This window comes from Schistocerca cancellata, chromosome 4, assembly GCF_023864275.1.
Source record: "Schistocerca cancellata isolate TAMUIC-IGC-003103 chromosome 4, iqSchCanc2.1, whole genome shotgun sequence".
Lineage (NCBI taxonomy): Eukaryota > Metazoa > Arthropoda > Insecta > Orthoptera > Acrididae > Schistocerca > Schistocerca cancellata.
Window position 1 is genome coordinate 597,775,119 of NC_064629.1, and position 13,237 is coordinate 597,788,355.

Consider the following 13,237-nt stretch of genomic DNA (forward strand, 5'->3'; position numbering starts at 1 on the left):
TTCACACAGTGTACAATGTATCAACTGCAATAGCGTATTGGTTTACGTTTGTAACAAAGCTCCACCAAGATCTTTCCACTCTTTCCAGTAGTTTTCTACTCTCTGTTCTTAGCATCTGAAATTCAGTCTGATTTCTGTGGTTGGGTTTATGTCTAGAATTTCCTGCATTCTTCACCCTTTACAATCGAATGATTCTCATCATCCACGTTTGGCTAAGTAGTGTCCCGCCAATGGGAGAAACTTGCAGAATACTTAAGTTCATCTTGCTGTTTATTCAATACTACGACTTCACCTCATGTGTAGCTCTTCACAGCACTGCAGTTAGTGGTATAAATGATAATGAACACCAAAAATACGATTACAAACAGTCTCTCACCAGGTGGAATCTGTAAGGCAAGGAAACACATATGTTTATGCCAGATATGCGAATACTAATCGTAAATCGATCGCTTCTGAATGGTGTGTACGACACAGATTGATAAAGAATTTACAAAGGTATAGCTTTATTTTCAGTTTAGTGTCTTACACGGTGTAGCCTTCAAATGTTAAATCATGCTTTTAACTGCATTTGGACATGTTATCTATGATTGTATGTAATACAAGAAGAGACTGTCTACTAAAATTTCAATACAATGTGTAGGAAGATGAGGATCGACATCGAGGTCATTAGAGACGAAGCACATGCTCTGAATGTTTCAAGGATGGGGAAGGAAATCGGCCTTATCCTTTAAAAGGAACCATCCCAGCAATTGCCAAGAGCGATTTAGTATGATACGTATACTAAGTTAACTTCTCATAACACACTGCTCCTATCTGTAGCTTGAACAGATAACTGTCTGACTTCAATAATTAGTGGGCCACATTTCTAATTTGAAATGTCTCCCTGCTTTCTCTCTCCTTTCAAAATGTTGTCTAGGAAGTGTAAACATTTATCGTGGGGACAGGGTCAACTTAGGAATATCTGCTTGCCATGTTGTAAGTAGCCAGAGAATGTAGTTGTTACACCCTTGTTGGAAAGATGTGATGGTCACTCTACACCAAACTGTGATTGATGTTACTGACACACTTGCTGGCTGGAGATTTCAGCTCTGCGTTCTGGGAGATGATTGCAGAAGAGACAGTAAGATGATCTCTTTTACATTTTTATCGAATGGCAGCATCATTGTAGTCACTGTTGAGCATTTTTCTGTGTAGAATAAACTGGACAGTACCAGTCTGGACACCATCCATAGCAGTCCTTGACATGTTGAGCGCTGTAAACGATGCTGAATATATTCACCTGCATGTGTACTAACATTTGCATTTCAATGTGTTGTTGTACATTAACTATCTCTATTCTGAACTTGATTAACTCTTTCATATAAATATCCATTAGGGCCTGGAAGTTACCCCTGAACTGCAGTGACTGAAAATAGCATGGGATTCACAACTTTCATGTTTCGAGAAGCTCGGAAACCTACATACTACCTTACTTCCAATATCACTGTTCACTTTCATACTTACACATGTTTCCATTTAACTCCAACCCCCCTCCATGTGTAGCACGAACAGAGTAGTTTTCTCACTTCTGCTGTTCGTCCCAGCTATGCAAGGTTCTCAACTCTTTGGGCTGGGAGGTTTTTCAAAGAATTATGAAAGCCAAATTATCTGCTGTGATATACAAAATTCTCTGTTTTGGACACTGGTGTTTACCAGCTGCAACCAACTGCACTGACTTGCAAGACAAGACAGAAGTGGACAAACTGCACACTCATTTAACAACCTTGGGGTGGTACACTGACCATTGTGAGTGTTTGTAAGCTGCCTTCCACACCTGTCTACAGAAGTGCTTTGTGGGTTCCCATATGTCTCCGACACAACATAATTAAAATTCCAAAACATGCTGAACAACGTTTACAGAATTCAGGCAAATGAGCAAATGACACGCAAGATTTTTCTCCCTAGCGGCAAGTGGAGGAAAGAAGGGCATCCAACCATAAAATAAAAGCTGAAAAACTGCATATGTTCAATCATCTGTCATTAGTACAAGCTGTACAATAGTTGAGGGAATGAAGGTAGTTCTGGTGTAAAGTCTGTTGAGAAATGTTGCAGAATAGTGCTGAGGTATCATTTCACCAGGTGCCTCACAGGTAATTACAATAGTGAATATCATCTCAATACATTTTATCACATCTGCATTGTTCATGTCTTAGATTATAAAACCTTTCTGATGCATGTTGCAGACCAAAGACACACTGCACACTGGGAAACAACATTCTGTTTGACATTTTCAAGACAAGTTGATACATTGTGGATGGCTGCCTATTGCCGAACACCTTCCTGTTCAGGTTGTTGCACACACTAGTGTGACAAATGGTACACTTCTTTTGTTGTGAAATTCACATGAAGGAAAAAAGAAAATTACATTTTTTGGAGGCAGGATATGCACAGAAAGAAGTGAAGTATTTCAAATTAATAACAGTTATGGGTTTTTGAGAATGAGGATTTATATGATTTTCTGAAAATGGAAAATGAAATTATTTACTTGTCCTTTCAAGGTTACACATATGCGAAATGATGGAAAATCCAATAAGCAAATCGGGGATGTGTTAGGTTACTAACTATGTTTATCTGCCATAGGTAAGAAAACCCTTTGTAAATTTCAGTTATAAATTCTTTTCAGTATAATGAAATTCTGTATTTTGCCACAGCTAATTTTAATAACAAACCAGAATGTCTGATGCCAAATTCCAGGAAAAAGATAACATGACAAATTTGTGGGATCTAGGACAGCTAAAATATTACAATACGCATCAAGCTTACACAATGTGTTGTAAAATCATGACATATGTTCAGTGAACTTCACCATATATTCTTAACCCCTCAGTCGTTTGACAAAAAAATTACTGCAGATTTTTTCCCCCTTCACACTAAGTCATTCATACATCGGCTTCTGATAAGCAGTATAGAAAAATGCTTTTCAAAGGACCAGATACATTTCACAGTCTCTGTTTATATTTCTGAAATTTTTTGCAAACCAAAATCTACTAGTTATTTACCTAAACACGCATGACAATATACACCACTGGAAATGATCATCCAAAGACAAAGTCTGAGCAGATGTCATAATGGTGAGACACACTGACAGTTTCTCTCTTAACAGAACTAGACTAAAGCCCCTCCCAGAAAAACAATAGCCCTTAAGATTTTTTTAAAAAAATGCACATTACATGGACATGCCATTTGACTAATCAAGTAAAAATTAAGTTTTATGCATTTACTTAAATATTTTACAAACCCACCTAGATAACTAAGCATGTTCATGCACCACTTCCAGGACATGGGGAGGCAAGCCTGATGTGAATGAAATCAGCCTTGCAGATTAACAATAAAGGCTGGCGAACTGGCTGGCCTGGCTGTGGTTTCTAGGCAGTTTCACACAACCAACTGGATAAATATCCAGCTGGTACCGAAACGCCACCTCAGACATGTTGCACAAACAGATTTACTCCAGCTGCAGACAGATGGGTTACACAGATCTATACGAGAAGGGGGGGGGCGGCGCCAAGTAAGAGACTAATGACCTTAGACGTTGTCACTTCAAACCCACCAATTAAAATGCTTGAAATTTTCCTTCAAAGCTAAAATATGGTATACACTATGTAAGATATTATGGTAAAATGCATTTACAGTTTTATGTATCTGTAAAATTGATGTACAGTTTGTAGTTATAATACAGACTCATACAACAGTAGTGATGTGTTAAACTTCTCACTTATTATTCAACACACTAGTAGATATTCATAAAACTGACGAATGACTTTTCAAAACCTTATACATACTCAGAGGATAAGATGTGTATAGGATCATAATAATTAAATAAAAACAAAATAAAAACTTAGTATATAACATATATTTTTATTTAATAAAATAAAACAATTATTAAACTGGTTCAATAGCAGTGGAATTTTTTCAAATTTTGATATTGTAAGCAGCAATGTAATCATCCATTAAACAATTTTTTTTCTGCTTTACATGGAAGATTTTTTTGTCACTGCAAGGAAGAGCTTATGTAAAAAAAAAGGTCTGTAGAAACATTATGATTCACACTATCCTACAGTACAATCCTGATTTTATTATAATGATCTGAAGATCAGGAAAAATTATTAGAATGCACTACAGTATTTGCCTACACCAAGTTAACAAGAGAACAACTAATATTAAGGACTGGTAACTGTGGGTTTAATGCCATGTCAAATATGCTATGATAATGAACAAAGAAACAGAATCTCTTTCTGTAACGAAGGGAGGAAGACTAGGGTTCAACAAACTAATGGTGATGTCAATCTAAGATAAGAGGAAGGATGGTGAAAGAAATTGATTGTGATCTATTCTAAGGAACCATCTTGGCATTTGCTTCAGTCAATTTACAAACACCATGCAAAACCTCAATCAGAATAGCTAGACAGGAATCTCAACCCTGACCTCCCCAACTGGTTGAACAACTGCACCAGTTAAGTTTTTTTTTTTAACAAAATGTCAGTATTAAACTCCAAAATCATGACTACCTAGAAAGTACAAAATGGCACCCCTCCATAACTGACATTTTAGGAAGGCAATTCAAGCATTAAGCCCAACAACTGAAAACCTTACAGTAAATCTGAAGGCTAACTTATCCAACTTCATAATAAATAAATTCATATAACATTGTCACCTGTTTTCCCATTTGACATAACTATAGTACATTTACAAGCTAAGGCTAGCTAGTCAGCTATGGTGTTCTGGTTAGAAGACTGCCAATATCTGTGACTATTCATAGCTATGTTAGCATGAAACAACACATGTAATTATCGGGGGGGGGGGGGGGGGGGGGGAATCTCAAAAACCCATCTCCACATGTTACGTACATTAACACATACAACAAATATGAAAATTGCAATGAGAAATTACACAGTATTTAAGCATGACACCATTGATAAAAACAATGAAAATAGATTCACTCTTTGACAACTACTATGCACTTAAATGGAAAACCTAAGTTATGATTTGTGTTAAGGAAAATGAGCAAAATATACAAAATGGTGGCATGCTGACCAAATTTTCTCAGTGGTCTAGCCTTGGATCTCCTACTTTCACCTTTATATTATATTACCTTTTACAGGTTTGTTTAACTCATATGGATAAAAACTCCATAGTACAATTTCCAACTATTGTCATCTGGTACTGACAGCCCAATTTCTTTACTTAGTAAATTACAGCATGCAATCTAGGTCCCTAAAAGTGTGACGAGACTCATAATGGTAAATCTGATAGTACAGTTATAGAGGTCCTTAAAACAATTCAAACCAAGATAAAAAAGACACAGCAAAAGGCAAGGTACTGATGAAACAGTCTCCCTTTAAACTATTCAAGTAGCATTAGTGTGGTAAGATGGAGTAAAACTGCCAACAGATAATACTTATCAAGAAATAATATTGTTATAATGTATTTGACACATATTTCCCACAGCCACTTATGTGTCCAGCAGTATCTACAATAGTGTAATTATGTTATGCAACGTGGACCATAATTCATCTGAATATGTCAAATCCTTCAACCTCCCCTTCCCAGTGTTTAAGTATGTTGAATGATGCAAACTGGAGTTAATGATGATAGTGAATGTCAGTGGCAAACATTTTCTATACAGGTTGAACAAGGCAGTGATAATACAGGGATTCAAAAGATTCACTCTGCAGATCAGTGTTTATTACAGAGTTGGAGCCTTCAATTTACTGTGACACACATATGACAATGTAATGTATAATATACTATAATATGTTTATAGAAGGGAATAAGCTTAGGGTTTAACATCCTGTTAATATGAGGTAATTATAAATTGGGCGAAAACTTAGTTAAGAACACATAAGAAAGAAAATCAGACATGTTATTTTGAAAGGAATCAACTTGGCCTTTGCCTGTGAATTACAGAAACTACAGAAAACCTAAACCAGGGTGGCCAGAAAAGATTGTGGCCAATATTTCTCCCATCTGTATGGCATTACACTCTTCAAGAAGAGAAATAGCACACTGTATCAATAGCTGTAAAGGTGCAGGCTTATCTGCAATATGTCTTAAGCAATTCCCATACACATTCAAAGGACCCAGGTCTGTGAGACACACTATTGCATTCCAACAATAATCTTCTAACATGTCATTCATCAACTAAGCCCTGTGAAAAACATTTTCATCCACAGGGAAAGAATCTGAAATGTCAGCATATGGATAGTTTGAGCTGCTCTTTCTGACACCTTCAAGTCATCACATAATTTTTGCTAATCACATGAAAGTTCAAAAATACACATGCCAATGCAGATTCCTGGTCAAGTCACAAGTCTGCTGATATATTTCACCGTTTCAGAAGCAAATAAGGGGTCATTTCATATTCCAGTCTACCCAGATATAAAAAAAATTGTTAAGCAGGTAACATAACAGCTCCATTGAGAGAACACTGCCTACAATATTCTTACATCCAGTGTGTTCAGGAACCACATTTTGTTCACAATACATACTCAGTGTGGCTGTCAACAGTCTAACGTGCAACATATTACAGATAATCACTCTTGTCACATACTAATCCTTCACTTGTACAGAGATGAGCCCAGGAAACACTGGACACACTTAGCACTTTACTACTTCTGTAATACAACAATTTGTCAGTCCTGCTTTCAGCTAATTCCTGTACTAATACTAATTCTTTTATATTCCATTTACAGTGGAAACTCAATTAAACAGACTAATTGTCATGTTAAATCATTCGGATAATAGAAAATCTGGATAACTGAATTCATGAAAGAAAGTGATTTTTGTATTATTAACTCTAGGCAGAACCTATGTTGCCTATGTATGGTTATCTTCTGGTACATTGTCACATGGTTACCTTTCTAGGGTTAGTACACATTAATATTTATTAAAATCAATAAAATCAATATTTGTTAAGAGGTCAGAGAATTTTCATACATATGTACATATTTTCTGTAACTTCCTAACATACCACAAATTTAATCATGAAACACCTAACAAAAATTACATTGGACAGTCACTGTAGTTTGATTTTGTTAACAAACATTTTTTTCTCTTCATTGATGCTACATCACGAATTCATTTAAATTGTAGTAAACTCACAGAATCTCACACTGTTTTTCGAATCACTTTAAAGCTGTTTCCAGGGCTTTAAATGCTTCTGCACGAGATGGTCGTGTATCTTTTCTGCATCTACATTTCCTTCTGTTTCATCTTTTTCCATTTTCTGCTGTTCAATTGCCATGTGCAGCACGGGCAGGTAGTGGACGGACTGGATGGTACAGAGATACTTTCTCACAGTTAATCTGGATAACCACAAATCCGTGTAATTGAGGTCCGGATAATTGAGTCTCCACTGTATTTATTTATTCATTATTTTTATCATATAGCTTATTGACACATTAAAAAATACGTGAGACGTGGGGGCATACTATTGTAAACCAAAAATCTTAAACCTCTACACCACATATGCAATCTATCAACTTTGGTGTTGCCAACAGGAAATCTGGTCTACAATCATATGATGTTGAGGGGGCATTCTTCTGTAATATGGCTGATGGTATGTGATTCTCCGCAGTCACTTTTTTGTCCAGTCAGTTTTTGAGTCCAACCCTTGTTGTTATTGTTGGTCATCTAGAGTGGAGTCTGTCACTGTTCGCATCATCGACATCTTCACAGATTGTTAGATTTTATTACCCATGCTCTTTTTGTACTTGTATGTGAGTATTTATGCGACATAGTTGGGGAGGGGGGAGGGAGGCAGAATGTGACTTAGTTCTGGCAGCTTTTCTGTACGTACTTATTTAGTAATGCCAGTAATCATTCTCATGGCATTATTTATTTGGACATCCACCTTTTGTGCATAATGGCTTTTTAGCCAAACAGGGAGACATTTACAGGTTGAGAAGACAAGACTTGGAGCAGAACAACATGGGGTGGATTCCAACCCTCCCCAAGCTATTCCATACAGGTATATAATAACTTCTTATGGCTCACAGGAGTGGTGCAAATCTTTCAAGTTGGATGCCACTTCAGCAACTTGCATGCACCTAACCTACTGCAGTTATCCAAGCAGGGAAAGGGGGCCCACAGTTTAATGTGGAATCTGAACTGTGTGTCATTTCTGACAACACCTCACATCATCAAGGGGCAAAGGCTAGGTTAAAATGCAGACTAACCCAAGGTCCAACTGAGGTTCAAGCCTAAGATGTCAGTTTCCAGACAAGCACTTTACCACTAGACCATCAGGCTGACTACATGGGCATTGAATGAAGACTTATTGTTTTTAATTTTTCGGCTGGTTTTGCAAGATACACCGACAGTTCAGACAAGGGCTACACCCATTTATTGAGTGAAGGTGGTGTTTTCTAACTGTATGCAGAGTTATCTTCCAGTGAGATTATTATTTAGGTGCAGCTGGAAACCTCCATTTTGGTGGTCTTTGGTTGAAGTTTACATTTGCGAGGGCACTTTCCCACAACATCTACGTCCTCCATTAGGATTTCTTCTGACTGTTCAATTGAGGTAAACCTTGTACCCACACTTCAGCATAACCAAACTTCCTTGACTGTTTTTTTGCATACCTGCAACATACTAGTTGAGGAGAAGTGGAGCAACAACTGTTCCCTGTGATATACAGGTATTTCTACTTTTCTTGGGGAGCTGAAGTTGGATCCCACCATTCCTTTGAACAGTTGGTCACTTAGTGTATTGCCAATTAGGCTAGCAATTTGTTTACAAGGAATTATATGAAGAAGCTTGTATACCACTCCTTCTGTCCACATTGTATCACAGACCACCAATAAGTCAATGAATGTGGATGCTGTTTTAGGTTCTCTCTGAAATCCTGCCTCAGTGTTGGTGGTGAGTGACAGAACATGATCTGTGCAGCTATGTTATGGCCGGAAGCTTGCTTGTTCAACTGGGATTGCTTCAAATAATCTTATACTATGGATAACCTGTTCTAGTAGCTTGTAGGTCACAGGTAGCAGGGCCATTGGTCTGTAGCTCTCAGGGCTCTCAGCTGGTTTGCCAGGTTTAAATATAGTGATTATCTTAGGGCATTTTAATTCCTGTGATAAATAGCCCACTTGCATAATGTCTTTTTGTTTATTTGCCACAATTTATATAGAATTCCAGATGGATATTGTTAAACCCTCAAGTTTTCCTGGCTTTACATGTTTATGTGCTGTTGTGATTTCCTCACAAGTGAAGGGATGGAATTATTTAGTTTCTTTACTTTCAGCTTTTAGGGTTCTGAGTTCTTGTTGCACTTTGGATGTGATTTGCCTTTTAGTGCTCTGGATGTCACAACTAGATGTGAAGCAATGGTATTTGGATTAATTGCTGTCATTCCTTCAAGTCGGGGATGCACTTCCAAAGTTCCTTACAGAAGTCCATGCTTGTCTACATGATACCTGAAAATTGAGGTTTTCTACTGTTTCCACACAGTTTTGTCATACCTAGACTGCATAGTAGTTCATCTGCTATTTCTTGAGCACTTTTGATGAAGTTTTGATGCAACTCCTCCCTTTTTTGGGACAAGCCAGGGAGGTATTGCTTTTGGTAGCCTATTGATATATATTTTTTGCAGTCCTAATCATGGCATCGGGAAATCTTTTGTAGTTCTGCTGGTAGGGGATACCCAACCTGAGCATTTGTCTAGTCCTGTGAAGAAATAGGCACAGATTTCTTTAGATTCCACCGTGGGTGAACGTTAGATGTAGAGGGATGTGTGTTCATACCTCTATCATTACTGGTCAGTGCTGTCTGTGTGGGAAATCATGAACACTCCTGGGGTCTGGCCAGAGTTGTCCGTCCACATGAAGCACAGATCTAGATTGTATTCCTACCTCCACACTGCTGACTTAAAAGTAGGCCGTTCTTTATCATTGGACAGTAGGGTGAGATTTTCATCTTCCACCCATTCCGCTAGTCTGTCATTGTCGCAGTCTCTGTATTTCCACTGATCATGTGGCTGTTATAGTCACCTATATATATGGCAGGATGAGAATGTGTGGATAAATTTTACACCAAAAACAAAAAAAATTACGCAAGTTAACATGCGACTTCTCCTACAAACAGCATATGTATCCACTGTTTTGCAACTAAAGTAACCACTATTACCTTCTGTAAACATAAGTTCTCTCTTTGGGTAAAGGGGTTTAAGCCCTCTCCAGAACAATTGCCACTTCAAAGGCAAAATAGTGTAGCTCCTGTTACATGATATTATTTTGGTCTCAAATGTAGGCTATAATTCAGTTACTGTGTACTTTGATTTCCCATTGTGTACCGCAGTTGGTAACTACACGATGCATAATGGGAAGTGGCTCACTGAATTTGTATTCTACATGGAGAGCAGGAAGAAAACCTGACATGCTCACTGACTGACTGATCTGTAGCAAAGCCCGAGACCACAGTTGTGTTGGGATGTGACAGCTTGGTTGAGAGTCGGCAGGGTCAACGAAGGTTAACACAAAAATAGACTATTCATCATGTTCACTTCAGATAATTAATTGCACCGTTATCTACTGCAGCCTGTATGTTGGTCATTTCAGATGGAACAAGCTGTGCCTAAAAGCAGGTGGGGAAGAAATTAAGATCATGACCTATCAAACGAAGAATCCAATTATCTGACTTCAGTGATTTAAAGAAACCAGAGAGAATCAATCTATACAGGCAAACAGTATTAGAACATTCATACAATTTGACTAGCAACAACCACTGTTACATTAGTTATGCCTACATGACTATTACCACACTGTTAGAGAAGATGACAAGCTATTAATGTGCAGTAGCCATGAAGCTGGGCGTCCACTCAACCATGTGGGGAATTTAGCTTCTTCCCCACACAAGTAGGGTACACCAGTACAACATTGCTGCAAATATAACCCTCATCTCAGTTTATGCTGGCTCTCAGAGACAGAGCACTTCCATGATGGAATTCACAAGTATCTCACCTCATTTTCAATTCCTAAATTATCTTTCCTCTGCCTCTACAAATTTATTTCGTTTCTCAAATCTAATATCTGTTGTCATCTGGCAGGAATCTTCTACAAACAGAGATTCTTTCAACACTTCTGACTAGTGAGAAAATGCTGGGAGACTTTGGAAGCATCAACACTTTCTGAGAAAACTGTTCTTACTTATATAAATGGGCATATTAAATAATGAAGTTCACTCACCAACACCTGATAACTCATGTCATTTTTATAATAAAATATAAAAATGCAGTCGCAAAAAACTTCCAAATGTACTCTGCAACAAACTAAATGTGTTAGCTTTCATGACAGATGAAACACCAACAGCAAAATGTTATCTGAGCAGCTTTACAATGAAATTTGAACATGTATTCACCTGTAAATAAGTTTACTTTTTTCAAATACATTTTATGTTGCTGGAGATGAAAGTCTCCAAATCTCGATATTTTTAAAGGTAAAGTAACGGAGTTAAAAAACCCCGTCAACATCGTCAGCATACGAGACTGAGCCTGACTTTAATTTCACAAATTACAAAGCCTTGGAGATGAGGTGATGTCTCTTGCTATCCCTCCCTTCCCCCCCCCCCCCCCCCCCTTTCCCGCATTCACAATACGCGACGAAGCGAAACAGCAATAAACAAATCACAGTTGACACACGCGTTTCGAACTCAGCGTCTCCGCGTCAAGTGTCTTAAAACAATGGGCTCGTTCCCCAAGCTTTACTGCAGTTTCGTAATTTATAACTAGCGACCAGTTAAACCATCGTGTTATGCTCTTAAAATTATTTACACGGGATATGAAAATCATCTAATATATATCCCACTTCCACTGACAGCTAACCGTCCCATGTGGAAATCGCTTGCTCATGACAGGTACAACTCAAGACCATAAACTACAAGATAAAATATCAAGCATAATCAAAAAAATTTCCTTCAACCACGAAACCTGCCACTGTGTAAAATATGACAGAGTACCGAGAATCTCGAGTAGATCGCAACTATATATGCCAATAATAGTACACTACAGAGGGTGTAAACAAAAACTACAGCACAACATTGTAACCTGCAACAGAATAGGTCTAAATTTGTTGGTGCAAAAACGTAAAAAGATGAATGGGAGAAGAAATTGCCACAAGCGACTGAAAGGTGATTCGCTGTAAGTCAGTTTAGAATCTGGTATCAATCACTTTGCAGCATGTTGGGTCAGTCTCCTGTTAAACAGTTCCTTATATTATAACATAGCATACACATAACACAGCACAACGCAGCAGTAACATAACAGACGACGCAAGATAGTAATAATAAATGCCTCTGCTTATGACAGACTCCCTGCAAAGCTCTTTGTTCCATTAAGTAACGCATAAACCCACAAACGGCTGGCCATTATTCTACACTTACCGCAGTTCATTGAGTCCGTAAATCCTACAACCTTGCCGCAGTTGCGTCAAGACACAATATTCTTTGACAATCGTAAAGCGCAAATACTTCAAAACTAATCAATCCACTCCGCCATCCACAATATGGCTGTTCCAAAGATTCTGGAATGCCATGCATACGTATATCCAATATATATATATATATATATATATATATATATATATATATAAAACGCAACATTGCGTACACTGTGAATCAATGTTTTGGAATAAAAAGTTCACGAGCTGGATGCAATAAATTCAGATGCGATCACGAGCTTGTCTTCTTTTTGCCCCTCAGAATGCAATAATATTTGATGTTCTTGTTATATGCATATATAGTCATATAAAGGGCAGCAATGAATGCACTAACATAAAAATTATATTCTATTAGATATCACAATTGAGAAAAATGGCTCTATATACACACACAACAACAAAAACAGAGGCATATGAAACATATGTAAATGACATTTTGCTTACCAACATTCAGAGCTATACTCTGCAAGTCATTGCAAATTCTGACCGAGGATATTGTACTAAGTTTTATTAGGCTCTCTTCCGAGTATATTCAATGATAGAACACAGACAGTGACTGCCTGTATAGATCTCTGCAAAATTTCATTAAAGCGCCGCCTAGACTGTCAATAATATTGCTCTTTTTTTTCTGACGCGCAATAATAATGAACATCTACGGGTGAGATTGAGAGGTTCCGCAATAATATTGACAACATCAAAAACTTTTGAAATACTTTGCTCTGCATGCAACTGCTGTGCCGTCTGTGGGCAGTATCGACATATATCGC

At 37.7% G+C, this 13,237-nt stretch overlaps 1 protein-coding gene across 1 annotated transcript in view; it reads right to left on the reverse strand.

Annotated features, from left to right (window-relative positions):
* LOC126183278 (uncharacterized) overlaps positions 1-12,527 on the reverse strand; it is a 292,135-nt gene extending 279,608 nt beyond the window's left edge. The window contains exon 1 of the mRNA XM_049925101.1: positions 12,415-12,527. The gene's annotated coding sequence lies outside the window, so the exon portion shown is untranslated. The remainder of the gene's footprint in view (positions 1-12,414) is intronic.
* Between the last annotated feature and the right edge of the window lie 710 nt (positions 12,528-13,237).